Raw genomic sequence first — 11009 nt, forward strand, 5'->3', positions numbered from 1 at the left:
ATTCAAAAAAAGCCACGAATAAATGATAACGGTCGATAAACTTTGCGTGGTAGGTTTAAAAAGTTAACCAAAATTGAATTTTGTAAATTATTTTAAATTATTTTATTTTTATAATTATTATTAAACGTCAATTAGCGAAAAATTAACATAATCGCGTTATTCAAACATAATAATTATGTTTAGGTGTACCGATATATTACATTATGTAAAAACGATAAAATAATGTGCGTTGTTTGTTACAAATTTTTCGCATGTTCATAATAATAATATCTCGTATGAGAGGCCACAACATTGCAACACGTGGTGTACGCCGCAAACATAGTACGCGTTTACATATCATACGCAAATCATAAGAGCGATTAATAAAACAAATTCAACTCTCCGCAGTACACTTTGTACCTAATTGTATATTTATGCCCACCCTTTTCTTTTCTTTCTCCTTATTGATACTCAATTACATATTATTGCGCCAGCTCTGTTAATCATGGCCTTAAAATTCCTTTTAAAACTCAACGGTACTATTAAATCAATAAACCATTACGAGCGATAAAATATAAAATACAATATTTCGATTTGATTTTTTTTTCTCGTGCCAACCATACTCGTATTACAACAGCGACGTCGTCGACACAGCTACTTCCACTACCTTCCCGAATCAACGACCTTTGGTATGGCGATAAACATAGATATGCCGTCGTACACGTGATAATCCTCTCGCCCGCGTGCCACAATTCTACACCACACTAATTTCTAAGCGTTTTTCTATCCACCCGGTTCCGGTTACACCATTTAACACCTCATATACACACAAGTATGTACACATACGCAAACGCATTCGAATGTGGGTTGTACAAAAAGTGTAAACAAATGTTTTACGATCAAAAAATCCTAATGCATGTCATCGTTTTCAACGGTCAAAACCGTTGCCATCGGTTTCATTTTTATTTGAAAGTATTGAATATGGGTAACCTAATTCAGATAAAAAAAACATGTGTAACGCGTTATCAGAAAGGCCAAATTATAAATTCTCACATAACCCGTAGACCATTATAAAATATGAATTGCCAGATTTAATGCTTTATACATGTATTTACACTTATGTGCTATATTTTATTTTAGCTTAAATCTCCCGAAAAAATGTAGTAATAATTACTTAACAATAACATATTATTATATACATGATATAAATAATAATAATAATAACAATAATATAAATGTATTATTACTTAAACATTTACAAGTATCTAATAGATCAAGTAAAAAATAAAAGTAAACCGATGAATTCAATAAACTAAGTTGCTATGTTTAGGTTAAATTCAGACTAAATTCAAAAGAATGATCAAAACGTGAAATTAATTTATGGATTCATGTAAAGATAATCAGTTTAGTTTTTAAAAAGTCTTGAAAAATTAAGAATAAAAATGCAATACTTAGAAATATTTGGTGAAATAGTATGATTTACAAGAAGAAGAAAAATAATAATTTTAACATAAAAAAAACTAAATAAAAAAATAAACAAATCTCATCGAATTTCAATATTTAAATAGTAATTTTTTTTTATACATGTTCAGAATACCAACATAGTTGTTTGTAAAAATGAAGTTGTTATCTTCTTTTGAAATGCAAGAATCATTATAATTCGTATATGATATACCTACCAACTTGTTAACAAATTAGTTTGTCTTAGAGTTATAAAACACTTATTTATTTACCTTTTTACTTGAAACTTAAAAGTCCTCTTATTTCAACACAACAGATCATATGATAAAAATATAAGCCACAAAAAAGTAATTTTATCTCAAAAACTAATAATTCATATTTAATTTTTATTCATTTCTGTATAATATAAAACTTATTTTTGTGGCTTGTCACTTTAAATTATAACTAATGAAATCACTCAAAACATATTTCCATAACCATTTGTGATAAAAAAAAATTAAAAATAAATAAAATTCTTGAATGACTTTTTTTTTACGTATGTGAAATATTTGGGACAAATCCTGATTTTGTTATTAATGCAGTACTAATTCTACTTAAAACGTAAACTTACATTTAGATAATGTAAATTAAAAAATCAATGTAACAACAAGTATGATATAACTGTATAGGCATTTTTCCATGGAAATATTAACCAATACAGTAAAATAATAGTTATACGATAAGTTATATTATTAAATTTAATGAAATTTTAGACGAATTCGATTTAAGCCTGCGTAACAAACATTCCTTGCGAAAACGTCGCGTACTCGTAACGACAGTACAAAGATACAGAATATCAATACGTATAATATTTTTATTTTACAACACACTATCAGTTTATTCCTAGGTTTCGGAAACTAACTACACCATACACGTGTGCGCGTGCATAACGATTTAACCGAAAGCGTAAAAATATAATCCACTTCACGATAATGAGTACGAATAACAACACACTTGACTTATCTCCTGTATATTTGCATCGTGATGATTACTATTTTTTTTATTATTACACTGTCTATTGATAGTCGCTTTGTTAATACTGAGATGTTATCAAATAACGGAGCGGCCTGTGGTGGGCGCGCGCGTGCGTACGTATTTTACGTCAAAATCAGCTTATCGCGCACGCACGCGTAGTCGGTAATACTCGAAAAATCGAAATTGAATACGTACATTATACACACAGCATTTTATCTAAGTTGCAGCGGAGAAGGGATGCGTCGTGGGGTTCGAGGAGAGTTAACTTTGTTCGGAAAACTTTTGTTTCACGCGGTGTATGATTGACGTGCCAAATGAAAGTGCTTGGAAGATTATAGACGTACAGAAAATGTGTGTATAGTACATATACCGGCAGCGCAACTGATAGGGGTGATAGTATATACTTATATACATTTACTATACCGTATATATATGTGGTATCGTAAAGAGGGATTAGAAGTCAATGTAATTTGACGAGGACAACGACGATGGCATGCGCACCCCGCCCAGTTATCTGCACTAATGATTGATGATGAGCAAACACTCGCGCGTTGTAGGTACAACCCACTTCTTCGACAAAAACGAATACAGACACGTCGATGAGTAAATTTCCGTATAAAAGTCGGGTCGTCGAACTTACTCATTTCCCCTGGTCACCCCCAAACCCCGTTATCGTAAAAATAATATAGGCCTGTGACACCCCCCTCGCGACGTAGAAGTTCATATGCAGCGTTTTGTATAGGTACCTACTAACTTTTCGGGTTTCGTTTTTGTGCGTATGCATACCGCACCAGGATTTAGAGCTTCGGGACGGAAAAAAGTTTTCATTTTGATCAATTAAAAATAAACATGACTCTTATAAATATATATAAAAAAATTAGCTTCAGCAAAACAACACCAGAGTTTGGCTGTTTAATATATAATTGTTATCACTGAGTTGGTTATTTAACGGCAATGTTACGTCGTTGTTAGTTGTTCGTAAAACGAAAATCTCATCCTGTATTATATAGAATAATCAAGTGATATACATACGATTTCAATACTAATGAATTATATTTTTATCCATTCCGAATATATCGTTACAAGTGTGCGTATTTATATTTTGTATAAAGTAATGTATGTATACGTGTACATATTATTTACGATATAGCTTTCAAAACAGTAATAAAATGAACGGCCGTTTTTATCCTCTACCAAAATTGCTTTATTGCTACTATTATTTTTTGCTTGCGTAAACTTTAAACGTTTTACGGTTCTAAAAAATAACAACTGAATATAAGGTTAAGAAATGAGCACGTAAATTACAATTTTCGAATGATAAAGAAAATATATTTATATATATATATACATATATATTAACATCTCTATTTACATTCATACATACTATACAGTTTTTATTTTTTAGGTAAGCATTTCAAATAATAGTAAAAATAACAACGAGATTTTTCCGAAAAAAAGAAAATAATAATAATAATAATAATAATACGCTCACATATAAAATATATAATATTTTTTTGTACAAAAAATTCATAACATTCGTAACCGACGTAAATCGAAAAAGATATTGTCGTGTCTAAAACGTGGCATAACATTCTCGTATTATATTAATCTTATATGCTTTACTATTGTACTTATGACGTTCGAGTGTCGTCGTTATATGGGATTGTAATATTGTCAGCGTTTTGACGGTTTATTTGACTTAGTTCTTTTTATCTTGGGTGTGCCTTCTGGTTGAACCGAGGTATTAGTACTGAGCAAACAAAATGAGAGGCAAAGCAAGGAAAAAAATTGTTAGAACACGAGTGAGAAAAAAAACACATCCTATGGAAACATATAATACCTCGTATAATACTTAATATAACATATACGGCCTTTTGTTACTTACAAAGACAATGATCATCGATTGTGTATAACCCCTGAATTAGTATAAAATATATAAAAATAAGTGTCTGTGTGCGTGTGCATGGTGTAAATATAACGGTTCAAATTACGAACACGATCTCAAAAATTAATACATTTTATTAATTCAATAATTTTTCATAAGGATACGAACTCCAGAATAGAATACACCTGTTGTTTAATGTAAGAAACATTATAACCAAATACGGTGAATATATGTACCAAAGTATAGTTTTAAAATTTATTATTTTATCAAAAATATTTAAAAAAAAAATAATTAAAAATATGAAAGAATGTTGATTTAAAGTAATTTTTTCATATACATTTTTACGACTATTCAATATAATCACGTATCGGATTCATTTTATCAAAAATAAACGCCCACATTTGATAAATCGAATTATTTCTATACCAGAACAGCAATATTACGTAATTATTATTTTTGGGAGACTACATAAATAAAGGCTTGTGAAAAACGATACATCAGTCATACATTTTAAACTAAATTATTACTTATTATTAATTATATTATTATATACAGCCGATAAGCTGAGGAAGAAGAAGAAATAATATTATTTAGTCGTAATATTGACTTGTTTTATACTAAAATCTTATTTATCTTATATAATTCCAATACAAGGGTATATTTCTAATGAATTAAAAAAAAAAGTTAATGAAATATTATATTATATTAAATTATATTAATAATAATTTAACAAAATTAATTTAATTTTAAGTATAGGTAAACAGCTGAGAAGTACAATATTTAAGTTTGCAATTTATCTACGGAACAATTATCTTAAGAGTAGTTGAAAACCTACTTGAAAAATATGAATAAAATTAAATATTATATACAAACTTAACAAAAGCATATGAGTAGACAATATTAATGATTAATGTTCTGTAAATATATAAAAATGTAACATAAATATTATGTGATACAAAATTATTCTTGTATCAGGATTGTACACAAGAATATCGGAAAAAGAATTGTAAGCTACATTTTATAATTCTAAATAGGTTTTTTTCATTTTATTATGGATACAAATATAATTATGAAGCTAATATTTAAAAAAAAAGTTGAATAATGAATTATTTAAAGAAGAAGAATAAAATATTTAATATGGCCATCTTCGACTGTAAGATAAATATAATAATGTAAAAATTATTTTTAGTAGACTAAGTACCTAAATATTTATATGAAAAGTATTAACTAATTAAGTTTATTTAAGTTAATTATACTGGTATTTTTAAGAAGAACATACCTAATGCAAAATTTGTAAAAAAAAAACAAAGCTTGTAAGGGCATACATACGGTTCATTAGAAGAGCCAATCATTTCTTTTTCGACATTATCAATAATAATAAAAAAAAAAGAGAAGATTATTAGAGCAAATAGCAATCCAATTGTTTTTGGCAAATATTAAATTCACTTGTGAGACAAACAGTGGTGGAAGCCTCAACAAGTGTTACAGAAACCATACGACGACAATGACGGAGGCACATTAGGGATTTGTAGGGTTTTGCTGGCACAACAAAATCGACATAAAAATTATCCAGAGAAAGAATACTATGTAATAGAAAACAAAAATGGAATTTTTTTTTTTCATTTTCTTTTTTCTTTTTTCATTTATTTTTTACTGTTGAAGCAAAATTAATCAGTATTCCAAAATAAGGGACGGGTAAACGCAATGCTTCTTGGAGAGGGCTGTACGAGTGATGAATACTAAATGAAGATGAAACCAGTGACGGCGACGGTGTTTTTATTAATTTAAATGGTTATTTATTCTTCCCAATAGTTAAATAATAATCCCAATAAGTTCAAACACCATGACAATGGACGGTTTTTTTTATTCAGTTTTTCAATGTAATTTTAATTAAAAATTGATGACTGAGAAAACGCAAAATTGAATGCATAAAACAATTGGTAAAATTTTGATTTGGGCACGTAGAAATCCTTAAAATGTAAAGCTTACATATTTCCCCTTACCTTTGACCTCTTTCACCCTTCGTTATGTTTACTATTACTACTGCTAACCCCATAATTTACTTTTTTTTTTACATTTAAAGAACATTATAGCATGAACTCTCGACCTTGTTATCTTCGGTATATGCTTTTCTTAGGTTAACACTAAGATAAACTAAAAGAGGGAGGGGGTAAAAAAAGTTCAGAATAGGTAAAGAAATATACAAATGTTCGATGTACCTCATGGGATTACATTACTAAAAAATAATATACTCGAACACCGTCAGATAGTAAAATTGTTTTAATTTTCCACTTGAGAATCTTGCGAAATCGCACTTGTAATGTTATATAACTTATAAGTGTACTGCATTACAAGACTATAAGGATAGTTTTTTTTTTACGTCATATTATTTTCCGTCGTTTTTCATGAATATTAAATACATAATATATTTTGTTTCCATGAGGAACAACGCACGCTGCTAAATCGCGAAAGGCGTTATTATTATAATCTACAGAGTGATCTTCGAGGCGCGTGTACCGAATATTTGCGTTAAACAAACATGTAACAAAAAATGTAAATATATTATGTAAGTTTGTATTTGAAAGACCGTTCAAGTTAACAGACCGTAGTTTAGTTGCAATTACTTCGCAACATGTTGTTTTCGAGTTTAATAATTTCTTCGGAAGGATCACGCGCCCCGTAGTTCACAGGACAATGATACCATAATCTATTAATGTACGTAAATAGTAAATGTATATGATGCACAAACCAATGGATAAAATAAAAATCCCAACTCGTCAGCGACACAATAGATGACAGTAAAATTAAAAATAAAAAAAAACAGTGACGGAAGGACGGACAGGCACAGACACCACAAGTAAAAATAATAATAACAATAATAAATTAAGATTAAACCGATTTAAGAAGAGAAATTAAAATGTACAAGGGTTACGCAATATGAGAACACTAAGACTTTATAAAATAATAATAAGAAAACATAAAAAGAAAAAATCAAAAAAAAAAATTATTCTAACTCATTTTTTTTTTCATAACGTGTATCCCGCGATTATATATAAAAAAAAATAAAATAAATAAATAAATAAAAAATGAAAACGATAAAAAAATTAAATAAACTGATTTGATCTCTTTTCGGGCGCGACACGCACACACGGCACGGGCGACAAATTGATTTCGAACGATATTATAACAGTGTTATGCGTATGCGGCGGAAAAGCGTGGGCGACGAAAACGCGATGGCAAACTATCGGCGCGACCCGGCGTTCGACTGGCCCGGCCCCCCACGAGCACACCGTAACCGACGACTTGTAGACGCGCCGCTACCCTCGCGGCGCTTTCGGCCGCACTCGTGCCGCTTCGCCGCGGTAGCCGCCGCCGCGTTATCAGCCGACTTGGCGGTTTTTTTTTTTCATTTTTTCGTCTGTTCCCCGTTTATGTTTATTTTTTTTTAGGTCGCCGAACCGACCGCCACCGCCTCCGGGTCGAACAGATAATAACACGATGATATACAATAACAATAACAATTCGGTACATATTATTATCATCATCATCACTTACTACTATTACTGTTACTATTACTATTATTATCGTCATCGTCGTTGCTATTTGTTAGGGCGCGCACGTGCGGCTGCAGTGGTGGGTGGTGCATAACGCGTACTGTACACAATGATAACGATATTACGACGTACAACGCAGCGCAGACATAGGACAAGGCAACGCCGCCGCGATTCCGCATTTTCCGTCAGCGGGAAATCGAAGCGAAAAGCGAAAGGGTTTCTGGACGGTCACCCACTGTTTTCCGTGAGACGGTAGGAACGAAATGTGCACCTCGGAGGAAATCTGACGGTACAGAAATCGGCAACGGCCGCGTGCATCGTAAACGAATAACCGTGCTATACGTGCATTTCGATTAAAAAAAAAAGAAAAAAAAAATCACTTGTCCGAAAATGTTGCGTAAGACGAAAATCCTACACACTGTGTTCGGGAAAATAACATAAACACAAGGGTTAAGTTAAAGATGCGTAAATAATGCAGTGAAATGAATACGTCAATGTATAGGTTAAAGTGATATTTAACATAAAATACAAATCTTTTTACCACGAAAAATACTAATCTTAATATAAGAAAAAGTTACTGAAAACATACATCTGGAGTATAGTACTATACGTTTGTGAATTATGGTTTGTTTGAAAATAAGAACAGAAAGAAATAGAAGCATTCGAAATGTGGTGCCACATAAAGATGAAAAAGAGAAGTTGGAATGGTAAGATAACGGACGAAAAAATATTTATTAAAAAAGGTCTTGTAGAGAAGATCACCATGGAATAATGCAAAGAAAATGGAGAAACGAGTGAATTGATCACATTCTCAGATACGGAGAATTGCAAAGGCTAATTTTGGAAGTAATGGATAGTTGAAAAATAATTTGAAACCAAATTCAAGAAGACTAAAAATGCAATTCATACAAAGAAGATGAAGGGACAATAACAGAAGATTATGGAAATTGTTGCATATGATAATTAGATTGATAATTGAAAAAGGACAGCTATTATTATTGTTATTATCATCATTACTAACATTATTACTTATACATACGGTTGTACAGCACATACTGTGTAATGTTTACATTAATAATATAGTGTGGTGAGAACAGAAGAACACCGCAGCGATATCGCTGTGGAACGACGTCTACGGAATGGTCAGCAGGAAATCGAAGCGAAGCGGAGGATTTTCAAATGATAACGCTCTATTTTCCGCGATGAAGATGGAATAAAACTGACATCCTGAAGAAAATTTAACGGCAGAGTAACCAACGGTAATCGAGTACATTGCGAACGGGTAAACGAATAATTATATCTCAAAAATAACACTCTTGTCCATAGGTGTGGGTTATATAAAAATTAATACGAGATGATGATGCTGGTGATTATGGTGCTCAGTAATTTTTCTGATTTACTCGATGAAGTGTTATACTCAGTGGAGGGGTGGCATTTTTTCTTTTCTCCACTTCGACCACTGGGTAAACTATTTCTAGTAAATTAAATTAACATGACTTTTATATTATAATACTAAGGATAAAGATTGCTTATCCTTTTGTTATAACTTACATTATATGCGCTTAGGGTTTATGAAGTAAATGTCAAACCACCCAAATTATTTCAATTTTACTCAATATTAGTATAACGCCGAGTAAATCAAAAACTTTTCTTTGGACCATAATTGACATTGCGCAACTTTATACTGCAACAAAACATTTCGTTTACTTTTATAATACTTTGCACATTTTAACACGAGTAGCTGACGGAGCAAATAGTATTTTTGTTGAGATATCATTATATAATAACCGTAGTGCATTACTGTATTTGTATAAAAATAAAAATACGTAAACTTGCAGTATAAATGTTAATGATGTAATAAATGTGCGTTATTAATGTAATAATGTATGTATTTATACGTATATAGCCTATTGTAATATATAACGTATTGTACACGGCAACACTTCTCCGATATAAGTATCTAATAGTAATTGTCTTAAAGTTATAAGTTATAAATTTACCAATCAAATCATTATTTCCTCGTCGATCACAAACAGGATTCTATCTGTTTTTTCTGCCACGAAAGCAGAAAGAGTCTATTTATTAAATATATAGTCGAAACCATGTATACATTATATATTATATAAGAAAATATATTATATTTTGACATGAACAACACTATAACGTATACAATAACAGTGTTCGTTCTAAAATGAAGAAATGCATACAATTTATACGATAGAAAACTATACTGTTTCGAAATAATACTTTTTTATTTTTATACTTGGTTCGCACCATAACCCTGTCGCTGGATACCATTGCCATTTCTTCCCACTTAGCTCGCGCCACGACCACTGCACACTGGATATAAATATAAGATATATCTAAAGAACAACAATATTTTGTACATATCTTAGAACACAATAATAATATGCCTACCACAAGTATCTGAAATATCACGCTAGTATATAATGAAAATAAAAATAAACAATAATGTAATGTTCCAGTAATGTTCTCGGTAATTTTTTTTTCAAAGAAATTTCTTAGTTGTACAATATTATTTGAATGCGATAAAAAGGTTTTATTCATATATTGATATATAATCAGCTCAAGAAAAGTGAAAAAAAAATAAAGAAAAAAAAATTCAAAGGGTTATAATAATTAATACAATTTAGCGATTTTTAAGCCAGACTCGAAACCATTATAACAATGCCCCGTTAAACGCATTTGTATACATGATTGTTAAGCTAGCGTATATAATGAAGCAAACAGTGACGACCTATGAGGTTAGATTTGAAAGAAACCATTGTTACAATGTTAATGTTTAACCATCCATCAAATAATTCGGAACGTAGGCGATTGTCATTGGCTCATAACCGGTCAGCTGATATTCATGGCTGTAGAATGTACTATCTTGTGCTATATGTGGCCGTTGAAACGTGATAAACGTTTAGTAGTTAAAATATTCACACCATGGATTGACTCATAATCTAATTGGTCGATTTAATTGGTCCAGCTATGTAGACTCGATGGCTACTCGTCGCTAACGATTTAGCGTGCGACAAAAGCAACCGATCGGAAATGTCTGAATTTAACAGCCAGTTTTAGCTTAACGTTGCAAAATAAAAAATAACAAT

General features: G+C 30.8%; 1 protein-coding gene across 1 annotated transcript in view; it reads right to left on the reverse strand.

Annotated features, from left to right (window-relative positions):
• Window positions 1–7377, reverse strand: part of LOC112683883 (CUGBP Elav-like family member 2) — a 71359-nt gene extending 63982 nt beyond the window's left edge. The window contains exon 1 of the mRNA XM_025555070.1: window positions 7354–7377. The gene's annotated coding sequence lies outside the window, so the exon portion shown is untranslated. The remainder of the gene's footprint in view (window positions 1–7353) is intronic.
• Window positions 7378–11009: the final 3632 nt, after the last annotated feature.

This window comes from Sipha flava, unplaced genomic scaffold (genome assembly GCF_003268045.1).
Source record: "Sipha flava isolate LNK unplaced genomic scaffold, YSA_version1 237_pilon_pilon, whole genome shotgun sequence".
Lineage (NCBI taxonomy): Eukaryota > Metazoa > Arthropoda > Insecta > Hemiptera > Aphididae > Sipha > Sipha flava.